Source organism: Schistocerca americana, chromosome 2 (assembly GCF_021461395.2).
Source record: "Schistocerca americana isolate TAMUIC-IGC-003095 chromosome 2, iqSchAmer2.1, whole genome shotgun sequence".
Taxonomy (NCBI): domain Eukaryota; kingdom Metazoa; phylum Arthropoda; class Insecta; order Orthoptera; family Acrididae; genus Schistocerca; species Schistocerca americana.
In genome coordinates, this window is record NC_060120.1 from 489712301 (window position 1) to 489725251 (window position 12951).

At 38.5% G+C, this 12951-nt stretch overlaps 1 protein-coding gene across 4 annotated transcripts in view; it reads right to left on the reverse strand.

Annotated features, from left to right (window-relative positions):
- Positions 1-12951, reverse strand: part of LOC124594801 (phosphatidylserine synthase) — a 155024-nt gene that overhangs the window by 11252 nt on the left and 130821 nt on the right. The window contains exon 9 of one of the 4 annotated variants that reach the window (XR_006978155.1): positions 34-351. The exons of the other annotated variants lie outside the window; for them this stretch is intronic. The gene's annotated coding sequence lies outside the window, so the exon portion shown is untranslated. Of the gene's footprint in view, positions 1-33; positions 352-12951 lie in introns of those variants that run through there. 4 annotated transcript variants of the gene reach the window in all.

Consider the following 12951-nt stretch of genomic DNA (forward strand, 5'->3'; position numbering starts at 1 on the left):
TGAGAAACAGTTATAGAGGAGCCTTAAAGGTGGTACTCTCAATTTTTCTATTTTATTATCTTCACAGACTTTTCAGAATTCATACAACAGAGAAGACTGTTTCAGCTTCTGTGCGCCCCAGTGGGCAAATCGCTGAAGTATGAGCAATATCGCAGCCAGGCATAGCATATGTGATTGCCCTCCACTGGCCAAGACGAAGCAAACAGGGGTAGCCATGCAGCTTGCACATGCTTAGTACCCATGCAATACAGCCCTCTGATGAGTAGCTTTTACTTCCTCTGCCTGCCAGCAGGTGTGATGAGGGGTGGGCTCAGGCACCCTTGCCCCAGGGGGCAGCACTGGAACAGCCTGCTGTAGAGGAACACAAAGCCATTCTTACATGGAATCCACTTCAATTGCAGGTACTGCAGGTCAAATACAAAAGCAGCACCACAAAACCAGTTTTGTCCTCTAACACTTACTGCTGACTTCAGTATGCAAATCTATTTCATAAATGCTCACTCTACCTGTCTACCTACCTACCTACCTACATACCTATCCATCTACCCTATTTCTCAATCTTTACGTTGCATAAGAAGTAGTACATAGAACAGCAAAAGTAGCAGGTACATAAACTTATCATCTGTGTGCAAGGGTAAAATTCATCTTTTTTCATGCCTTCAAGTAATCATTAATATTTTTTCTTCAACAAAATTAGGTTAAAGCGCTATGTTTTCCCCAACAACAAACATTACATGTAGCAGTAATGCACAAAGTAAATAAAGTAATGAAACCCTGGGTGGACGGCAAACTGAGGTGCACCAAAATGTGGTGCAGCACTGTGTGTGATCACTCTTTCAGAGTGAACACCTGTCTACAAGCTGTGTACACAGATTGCAATAAAACTTTACAGAACAATGTCATAAAGAAATAGCAGTTCATCATTTCCGTTTCAAGTTAATAACTTTTAATAGCTGCTGAAATATAGATATTTACTTGCAACTCAAAATTTTCCTTATTGCATAAAGAATGGCTTCCTGAAAAACTGGTACAACACTATATACAATCATGTTATTATTAAATAGCCAAGACACAATAACAGTAGATGTAATAATTATTAAATTTAGAACATTCTTTTTCATTTCTAGTTATGTTTGGTTAACAATACATAGTTTTCATGACATCAGAATGTGTCATGGGGTGAATGAAAAGTGTATGTGATGAATGAATCTTTAAATTGTGTTGCTAAGGCTTTCCTGACATACTAGTTGTAGAAATGGTTCTCAGGCAAGATGTCAGGTGTCTTCATGAAATTCACACAATATTTCATCACCGCAAATGACTGACATCTTCAGGTCAGACAAACATACTGCTGGGCTGTGATTGAAGCTTTCTATTTATGACAGTCCAAGCACGAAATTCCCAGGCATGAAAGTAACAGATTAGTGGGCAACAGTGAAGATTTCCTGATCAATAGTGAGGAGGACAGCTGCACCACCTGTTGGACGATGAACCAAGAGCTTCGATGCACGCACAAAGGCTATCATTCAAACTGTGTTTTGCCACTAGGCACTCTGCACACTATTGGGAGCTGTATACCAGTAAAAATGGTCATAATGGCATGTGACCACCACTGCCATCTGAATATCTATGTCAACACTGAAGCAGTGTCCCTTATATGACCAATAGGTCCCCTTGTTGTCACTGAGACTTTAATATTGCCAGCCCTCGATCCCATGCTGTGCTAAGTTGGTATCCTATGTCCCACCAAATAATATATCTGAATGCACTATGGGTCTTGCTCTGTGGAACAACGTCATAAGCATGCCATTTTGTTGCGAATAATGGTGACAGCTGGTGGCCTGCAAATATAAGTCCATGCCTGTTGGATTGAAACCATCCTATTTTCTCTGCACTAACAAATCCAGGAATGATATTTCGCCACTTATCTCCATTCCCATTGTAAACCTGACGTACAAAAGAAGAGAATCTAGATGATATGTAACCCATCCAGTGATGCAATGCCTTGGGCCAGATTACAAATTTGTCATCAACATATCACCAAAAGTACAAAGGTTTTAACTTCATTGACTGGAATGATCTCTGTTCAAAATCTCCCATAATTCGGGGTGAGCTTGCACAAAGTAACAAGTTCCCCTTCCAGCTTCTCACCAATGAACAGCAGCAGTTCTTGCAATGGCATTAGATGTAAAAGTGAAACCACATCAACACTCATTAGTATATCTGATTATGCAAGTCTCAAGTTCTTACTCAGACAAATGACGTTTTCCAAGTTGCAGATGAGGCGCATACATTTTCCCATAAAGGAGCTTAATTTTGCTGCTGGGTGTTTTGCCAAGTTGTTTGTTGGTACCCCAATGTTACTAACAATTGGCTGAAGTGGCAGACTATACATATGAAGTTTGGCAGTTCTTTGTCATATTTTGGGCATTGGGGTCCTTATTTAGTATGTGATGTGCAGAGTCATCCAATAGCTGATTGTCTTGCTTAAGTACATCAGTCAGGATACGACGAGAGTTTCATTACCTTTATCTGCCAATAAGATCACAATATCAGGTTCCTCACTTAGAGATTGAAGTGCTGACCTCTCTGCAGCTGAGATCTTGTTCTTGGACACTGACACCTGTGTCAGAGCATGGCAAGTTTCACCACATAATTTCCTTGGTAGATTTTTGGACTTAAGTTAATAGCGCCACTTGGGCTTTCTCAGACTGCAAGTAAGAACACGGTACAGCAATTAAACTGAAAAGTTTCATCACTTCTGAGACTGTTTACTGCGGGAAGAAATGGCAGAAGACAAACATCATAGACAGCAGTGCACTACCTAATGGAGAAACTTATGCACAATGCAGCAGTTTCGATCTTGGAGAAGTGACCGAACTTCACACCTACTCCAAAGAGACCACTCATTCTGGATGTAATTATCTCTGTTGAACAGGAAATCCTGAAGCTGCCCAAGGACACTACCAAGGAAACTGGGTACAAAACCTGCAATGTTCCGACATCGGTGCCAGGACCCAAGAAAGTATCTCAGCTGCAGAGAGGTCAGTACTTCGATCCCCCTGATAGGCTCCAGATATTGTGGTTTTACCGGCGGATAAAGGTAACACAACAGGGATCCTCTCCACATTGATGACTCTGCACGTAGCATACTAAACAAGGACCCCAGCTCCTCTGGCTCCACATGAACAGCATAATACCTGATGTCGCTAACAGACTTCGTAAAATGGCACTCATTCCTCTAAATAGATAAACATATGACAATAGCAAGATGGTAACATGCCAACACAGATGCAGTTGTCAGCATTTGGCTCCTGACAGAGTGTGCTGGGATAATGGATGGAAGCACACTGTTTGAATGACAGCTTTTGTGTGTGCACTGAAGTTCTCGGCTCATTGTCCAACAGGTGGCATTATAGCCCTTCCAGAAACTGGTCGCGAAATCTTCACCACTGGCCACTGATTAGGCAACTTAACATCTCCTACTTATGATGCCATAAATAGGAGGCTTCGGTCACAACTCAACAGTAAGCTTATTACATCTGAAGATGTTGCACCAATGAAATATTGAGGGAATTTCACAATGAGATCCAACATCTTGATCAAGAATCATTGTTATAATCTTCCAATTGTAAGTGTTTGAGTATGTATGAATATGTACCTAACGTTGGAAAATTATGTACTGCATAATGGTCACCATATGAAAAGCATTATGTAAAAGTAGCCAGTATTTATATGAAGAAAGTAATATCTTTATGTAGGCCTTCAGATATGTTAAAGTTTGTCTGTCATTTTTAGAAAATATATTTTGGCACAATATGCAAAATCATTAAAGAATTATGATTGTTGTAGGTGAAGTACTTAATTATACAAGAGCAGTTAACAATGATCACTGGAGCTAGTCTGTCCTTGCCAATCAGAAAAAGTATGTCATCCTTTGTACTGAAGCCAGTAGACTAAATGTGAGGTCTATAGATCAAGGAGGTTGGGACTAGTTCTGATAAAGTAAGGATGCACCTCCAGAGGCTCTGAAAATTGTTGCATTTTGTTGAGGTAGAGTGTGACTGTGGACAGTCATTAAACTGGCTGTAATACAGTACTTAAACTGACATGTAAAGTACAGCAGTACATGATGACATTTCATATTTGGCTTTGTCAATGTCATCATTTACTACTGCACTTTAAACATAAGTTTAAGTGCTGTAGTACAGCCAGTTTAATCTCTAGAGCTGTTAGACAACTTTAAATGCAATCTTCAATGCTGTCAGCCAACTTTAAACTGCATATTCTGATGATGCTCTTGATCATTTGAAGAGTGAAACTGGTAAATAAAAAATACAAAGAACAACTTGTGGCTCGTTTCAAAAACTTAATTTTAGTGTTATGTTAGTTGACCCTTTGACTGCTGTAGGGACGCGTTAACTCTTCATCCCTCACCATTCCCCTGGCGTGCCTGACATGTACAAGTGGCCCTTGGGTCTTCCCTACAGCGCTAAGGACGTGTTGACACATACCGCGCCACTGGCCTTTCCGCCACTAGGGAAGAGTTTAGGTGCGCTGAGTCACAGCTACCTGAGCACTACAGATGTGCTAACACGGAGAGCTATCTTTCCGCCCTGCTCTTCTGTAGCTGTTCAGTGGTCCGACCGTACAGTTCAAGAGTGCATATGTTTGTTGCTGTGTTCCCTCTTTTTGCAGAATTCGACTTCGATTTCAGTGTTTTTGTCAGTTTTCTACATGAGAAATGTCACGCCGCCGTGGTTGCACAGATAAAGAAATCCTGAATATGCTCACTAAGAGCAACAGTGAGTGTGAATCATCTGACGTCGCTAGCAGTGATGGGTCTTCAACAGACTGTTGAAGCTATAGTCCTCAGCCCTTTACATTAGAGGAGAAAGCAAGAATTACAGTCAGCAGTTCGGAAAACGCGCACTTAAGTGACACATTTGACCAGAAAGAGGCTGATTTCCAGCTGTTAAAACCATTATTTCAATTACTCAAGTTCGGGACACAAATGTCAATTAGATACTGACCCGAGAATTCTTTCATTTTTTGTGATATTTATGTCTCAAGAACTGTTGCAATTTATTGCAGACGAAACAAATCATTTTTTCGTTTACATCGGAGAAAATACTACAGAATCTGTGAATTCTCGACTGCCGAAGAGGAAAGACTCTGAATTTGAGGGAATGTATTGTCTTGTTGCTATTTGCCTTCTAATGGGGCAAGTTAAAATTAAGTGATTATTGGTCCAGAGATACACTTCTGAACATACTAGTTTTCAGCAAAATTATGTCCCAAGACTGTTTTTGTCTACTTCTGAGAATGTTACACTTCAGTGATAACTCTACGAGTACTGGAGGCAACAGTATATTTAAAATTTGGACGATTGTTGACAAAGTCCATAAGATGTTTCCTAATTCATTTCGCCCACATTACAAGCTTTGCATAGATGAAAGTCTCTTGCTGTTCAAAGGATGATTACCTTATAAGCAATTTATTCCAACCAAGTGAAGTAGATTTGGAATAAAAACTTTTGTACTGTGTGACTGTCAGAGTGGGTATATTTTGGATTTTATTGCATATACAGGCACAACAACAGAAATTGGGTTCCACAATTTGGGAAAAAGTGGTGACGTAGTGGCAACTCTTATGGGACCATATTTGGAACAGGGTCATATTCTATATGTTGACAATTGGTACTTCAGCCCAGACCTGTTCCTCTGGCTTCACAACCATGAAACAGCTGCATGTGGCATTGTTCGTAAGAATAGGCGCAACATCCCAAAACTACAGAAGAAATTAAAATGAAGAGAAACTGAGTTTAAGTCCTCTGACAAGGTCCTTGCTATCAAGTGGTGCGATAAGAGAGACGTGTGCCTGTTGACCAAAAGTCACACAATGCAAATGGTTGAAACGGAGAAGATAGATAGAAATGTATTGTAGATTACAATTCGAGTATGACCGTTGTGACGTGTCACTGAGCTCAGAGGGATCAGTATGTAAGGCTGTCAAATGGAACAAGAAATATTTTTTTCACATTATGGATTTGTGCATTGTAAATGCTCCTGCTCTCCACCGGTCAGTAACAGGGCAAGAAATGACACTCGCAGAGTTTCACCTTTCTCTTGTAAAGCAGATTATAGTAAAACATGCTACAGAATGGAAAAAAGCTGGTAGGGGAAGGCGCTACGATGACAAGAATCCTCTGCAATTCACAGTTAGACATTTTCTGGCTGATATCATGAATGAACATTTGAAGAAAAGTACGCTAATGTGCAGATGCATGGTTTGTATGAAACAGAAAGTGTGCCAGGAAACTAGGTACCAATGCAAAACTTGCAATGCTCTATTATGTGCTGTGCCCTGCTTTGAGACTTATCATACAAAGAAGCATTACTAATCACTGGGAACTAAATCTGAGAAAATTTATTGACACTTCTGAATGAATTACTAAAAGAAAGGCAAAAATGTAAAAAAAATTATAAATCTTTTTTTAACTTCCCCAGTGCCGGACCAAAGCCCGGGTTGGAAAAAAGGATCAGAAATAGATGCAACAGTGCAAAATTATTCAAACGAAGCCTGACTACTTCATATGTAGCAGGTTACTGGCAAATAAACAGATTTCGTGATTGAGATGGCGCAATATCTGTACTGTGGCAAATGAAATTACGCCGAGTACATTGCACCAGTGTAACAAAACCCATATATTAATCTATGTACGATACATTTAAATTATTAACACGTATCGTGGACAGTTATATTCTTTTATCCTTAGTAGTACAAATATGGATCACATTCGGTCTACTTGTACGAAACCTGTTTCCCATAACCGATTTAAATGCCTTTGATAATGAGAAACAACATGCCAAAGTTGAAACTCTGTTCTCAGTGCAATTTTCCTTGCTACTTTGCTGAAATTAAACTCATTGTTCTGTGTTGGGTGGGGAGCTTAAAATTTGTTGTTCGAATGATATGGGCTTTGAAGCATTAACAGAAAATGGTATTTGTAAAAGAAGTATCAAATATACCCTGCTTTCATTTTTTCATAAAAATCAACATCTTTTCAAGTAATTTGTAGATTATTGGAAAATAGTAGGGGAATAAAAATTGTTATACTTTATTGTGCTGTCAATCTATTGCACTCTAAATTTCATTTTCATCATGCATTCACTTTACTAGATATGCGAATGTTTTTGGGCCAGATTTTTGCACTCAATTTTCATTCCAGTTATACAGCTTGGTATGTTTTACAGAGAAAAGGTTTTTAGCAAAATCAGAATGAAAATACCGCATTTTTTATATTTTTACAAAATCTTCAATTTTGCGCTTAATTCATTCAGTACTGGAAAGTGCTATGGAAATGAAACTTTATATTTAAGAACCTTGTGTTGTTAGGTTACTACATGCCAAGTTTCACGTTCGTCACAGCATTAGTTCAGGAGATGCAAGAAGCCAAACTTCGAAATTTTTTCCAGCGCCTTTTTTTCTTTAGCTGATACTGAGGTAAGTGCGCAATGAGCAGGAAGGCATTTTGACACTGCAAAGAGAAGACATCATCTCACCACTACTCAATACATAGAGGAAGCCTTGCTCCCGTTACTCATATAAACGTGGTGTCATAAATAAAAGTTTTGTTCTTCATTTAAAAAGAAGAAGAAGAAGAAGAAAAATAAAGAAAGAAAGAAGGAAGGATGGATGGAAGGAAGCAAACAAATACAGACAGACAACTATTCTCACCTGAAAACTCCACATTATAGTGGTTGGGAGGTGGAGAGTGGCTCAATGTGCAATAAACGTGTGCTCTAATGAAAGTAGTGCTAGGAATTAACACTGGAGCTACACAGTTCAACTTCTCATTTGCATGTATATTTGTTGGTCAATAGTTCTCCTGTGTTGTGAGACATTGTAGTTTCTCAAACTCTTGTTAATACCATGCAAAATCTCTCTCACTTATTTATGCAAGCAATGCCTAAACTACTAGTGCTGAACATACAGTGAGCATTTATTGAGTCTTTTTAATTCAGTCTTTTAAGATTACTCTCAAGACTGACTAGTATTTCAAACTAAGTCGATCAGACATCACAGTGTTTGTACCTCCAATCTGCAGCCTGCCACCTAAGCTTTGAGATCTAGTGACAGAGTAAATGTCAGAAAATAGAGCAAATTGACACTGTAATCTATAAGAAACCATTCATGGAAAAAAATCTGGATGCATTATATCACTTAATTCTAAAACCATATTCAGTAGAGTGTCTTACCAATAAAAAAACCACCTCCAACAGCCAATTTACAAACATGCCCATATAACATCCAAACATGCATGTTAACATCCAAAAAAGCACCACACAAATTATGTACCAGTTTCTTTAGTTATTACAAGAAATTCATCATTTGGAGATATAAAATTAGTCTGAGAATAAACGTGTTTCTGTAGAGCACAATCAAGAAAATAGGCAGCTCAGTCTATCTTACAGAGCCACTATTTTTTGTATTTACACTTACAACAACAGAAATTTCTGCTGCTAACTGTATCCTAGATTTGTATAAAGCAGTGTCTGCCAACATTAATGTTCACTAATTGAGACATATTTAATAGTATGGCAAATATGAAAAATTTGCATGTGAGTGCAATAGTTTAAGGAAAGTTGAAAGCCATGTAACAATAAACATAATCAGCCTCAACTGTGAACGAATCAGTCATTTACACACTTTTCATTAAGTGTACCAGTTCAGTCTTGTTTATGTATCTATCTACTTGCCCTGTATCCCAAATCTCAACTGTATGGCGAGTGATTATTTTTTCTCCTTCCATTGATAGTTTCATCCAGATGTCATGGTAAATTTCACGAACTGCATTGTAACAAGCAATGTTGGATATAGTATCTTCTTTGTTGAGATGGGGATCTTAGTTTTCATTTTCAAAACAAATTTTGCAACTGACTCTATACTAACATGGTTACTCATTGTACTGAGATAAGTATGATTATAGCTGGTGATGACAAAATGATGATAATCACCTTATGACACAAGCGTGCATTATATTTATTGACTATGCTAAGTACAATTTACAAAATTCACAGAGCTGGACGGTTACAAGCCTGCATTCAGCAAGTCCGTTATTCACATCCAAGGATACTGAAATCCTGTAAACTACTTTATACTATTCGATTCTCTAGTCACCTGATGGTAGGCTTGTTTCTAGTCTCAGTTTTTGTCTGTTGAAGTTAAACCTCATAATTTTAATTCTGTAGACAATGAAGAATGAGGATTCACATCATGATCACATTTTAAACCCTTGCTGTACTTCAACAAGTCTGACTTATGATAATTTTAGACAATAACATGAATATCTCAAATCAGACTTCTGCAACCAAATGCAGGCCAAACAAACATCACGAGTCATGCGTGGGAACGAAACACTTGTTACTTACAATTATGGTTTAGTTATTGTTTTTACGAAGTCCCCCATTCGGATCTCCAGGCGGGGACTACTTAAGAGGATCTGATTATCAGGAGAAAGAAAACTGGCCTTCTACGGATCGGAGCATGGAATGTCAGATCCCTTAATCAGGCAGGTAGGTCAGAAAATTTAAAAAGGGAAATGGATAGGTTAAAGTTACATATAGTGGGAATTAGTGAAGTTCGGTGGCAGAACGAACAAGACTTTTGGTCAGGTGAATACAGGTTTATCAATACAAAATCAAATAGGGGTAATGTAGGAGTAGGTTTAATAATGAATAAAAAATAGGAGTGCAGGTAAGCTACTACAAACAGCATAGTGAATGCATTGTTGTGGCCAAGATAGACACGAAGCCCATGCCTACTACAGTAGTACAAGTTTATATGCCAACTATCTTTGCAGATGACGAAGAAACTGATGAAATTTATGACGAAATAAAAGAAATTATTCAGATAGTTAAGGGAGGCGAAAATTTAATAGTCATGGGTGATTGGAATTCGATAGTAGGAAAAGGGAGAGAAAGAAACGTAGTGAATATGGATTGGGGGAGAGAAATGAAAGAGGAAGCCGTCTGGTAGAATTTGGCACAGAGCTTAACTTAATCGTAGCTAATACTTGGTTCAAGAATTATGAAAGAAGGTTGTATACATGGAAGAAGCCTGGAGATACTAGAAGGTATCAGATAGATTATATGATGGTAAGACAGAGATTTAGGAACCAGGTTTTAAATTGTAAGACATTTCCAGGGGCAGATGTGGACTCTGGTTATTGGTTATGAACTGTAGATTAAAACTGAAGAAACAGCAAAAAGGTGGAAATTTAAGGAGATGGGACCTGGATAAACTGACTAAACCAGAGGTTGTACAGAGTTTCAGGGATAGCATAAGGTAACAATTGACAGGAATGGGGGAAAGAAATACAGTAGAAGAAGAATGGGTAGCTTTTAGGCATGAAGTAATGAAGGCAACAGAGGATCAAGTAGGTAAAATGACAAGGGCTAGTAGAAATCCTGGTGTAACCGAAGAAATATTGAATTTAATTGGTGAAAGGAGAAAATATAAATATGCAGTAAATGAAGCAGGCAAAAAGGAATACAAACGCCTCAAAAATGAAATCGACAGGAAGTGCAAAATGGCTAAGCAGGGATGGCTAAGGACAAATGTAAGGATGTAGAGACTTATCTCACTAGGGGGCAAGATAGATGCTGCCTACAGGAAAATTAAAGAGACCTTTGGAGAAAAGAGAACCACTTGTATGAATGTCAAGAGCTCAGATGGGAACCCAGTTCTAAGCAAAGAAGGGAGAGCAGAAAGGTGGAAGGAGTATATAGAGGGTCTATACAAGGGCGATTTACTTCAGGACAATATTATGGAAATGGAAGAGGATGTAGATGAAGACAAAATGGGAGATATGATACTGCGTGAAGAGTTTGACAGATCACTGAAAGACCTGAGTTGAAACAAGGCCCCAGGAGTAGACAACATTCCATTAGAATTACTGACAGCCTTGAGAGAGCCAGTCCTGACAAAACTCTACCTGGTGAGCAAGATGTACGAGGGAGGTTAAATACCCACAGATTTCAAGAAGAATATAATAATACCAATCCCAAAGAAATCAGGTGTTGGCAGATGTGAAAATTACCGAACTATCAGTTTAATAAGTCACAGCTGCAAAATACTAACGCCAATTATTTACAGACGAATGGAAAAACTGGTAGAAGCCAACCTCGGGGAAGATCAGTTTGGATTCTGTAGAAATGTTGGAACACGTGAGGCAATACTGACCCTACGACTTATCTTAGAAAATAGATTAAGGAAAGGCAAACCTACATTTCTAGCATTTGTAGACTTAGAGAAAGCTTTTGATAATGTTGACTGGAATACTCTCTTTCGAATTCTGAAGGTAGCAGGGGTAAAATACAGGGAGCGAAAGGCTGATGCCAGTTCTAAGAGTTGAGGGACATGAAAGGGAAGCAGTGGTTGGGAGGGAGTGAGAAAGGGTTGTAGCCTATCCCCGATGTTGTTCAATCTGTATATTAAGCAAGGAGTAAAAGAAACAAAAGAAAAATTTGGAGTAAGTATTAAAATCCACGGAGAAAAAATAAAAACTTTGAGGTTCGCCGATGACATTGTAATTCTGTCAGAGTCAGCAAAGGACTTGGAAGAGCAGTTGAACGGAATGGACAGCGTCTTGAAAGGAGGCTATAAGATGAACATCGACAAAAGCAAAATGAGGATAGTGGAATGCAGTCAAATTAAGTCGGGTGATGCTGAGGCAATTTGATTAGGAAATAAGACGCTTAAAGTAGTAAAGGAGTTTTGCTATTTGGGGAGCAAAATAACTGATGCTGGTCAAAGTAGAGAGGATATAAAATGTAGACTGGCAATGGCAAGGAAAGTGTTTCTGAAGAAGAGAAATTTGTTAACATCGAGTATAGATTTAAGTGTAAGGAAGTCGTTTCTGAAAGTATTTGTATGGAGTGTAGCCATGTATGGAAGTGAAACGTGGACAATACATAGTTTGGAAAAGAAGAGAATAGAAGCTTTCGGAATGTGCTGCTACAGAAGAATGCTGAATATCAGCTGGGTAGATCACATAACTAATGAGGAGGTATTGAATAGAATTGGGGAGAAGAGGCGTTTGTGGCACAACTTAACTAGAAGAAGGGATCAGTTGGTAGGACATGTTCAGAAGCATTAGGGCATCACCAGTTTAGTACTGGAGGGCAGAGTGGAGGGTAAAAATTGTAGAGGGAGACCAAGAGATGAATACACTAAGCAGATTCAGAAGGATGTAGGTTGCAGTAGGTACTGGGAGATGATGAAGCTTGCACAGGATAGAGTAGCATGGAGAGCTGCATCAAACCAGTCTCAGGACTGAAGGCCACCACCACCACCACCACCACCACCACCAACAACATTATGAAGCGACAACTGGTCACAATTTGTTAAATGTACATTACAAAGCAAGTGTGCTAGTGATTTTATACCTTTATTTTTGAAGAAAAATTTAATAAATTTTTACGTAACGTCAAGAGAGGGGTGTTTGCATGGAAGTAGTGATAGAAAAAATTCTGTGATTAGCGATGTGACTGTATAAATGAGAAATTGTGCAAAATGTTCAATTGTAGATTATGATAGTGAAGACGAAAATGCAATACCTAAATCACATGTATCTCTGCTTCAAACCATTTACATGAACATCAAGGATTATTAGAATTACTTTCTATTATGTTCGCTGACAAATTTTTGGAAATACTTGTTACAAAAACAAATCTCATTCTACATCAAATAAGAGACAACAAAGAAAGTGGAGGACACTTGGTATCCTGTTACTTTCAACAAAATGAAGGCCCACTATATACTGTGCATTTTGATCGTTCAAGTCAAAAAACCAAACATCCAAAAACTAAAGAAAGGAGAATGTTTATGAAAAAGCAATAATAATTTGTTGCCTCTGAGTTGGCAAGACAACATGACATGATAATG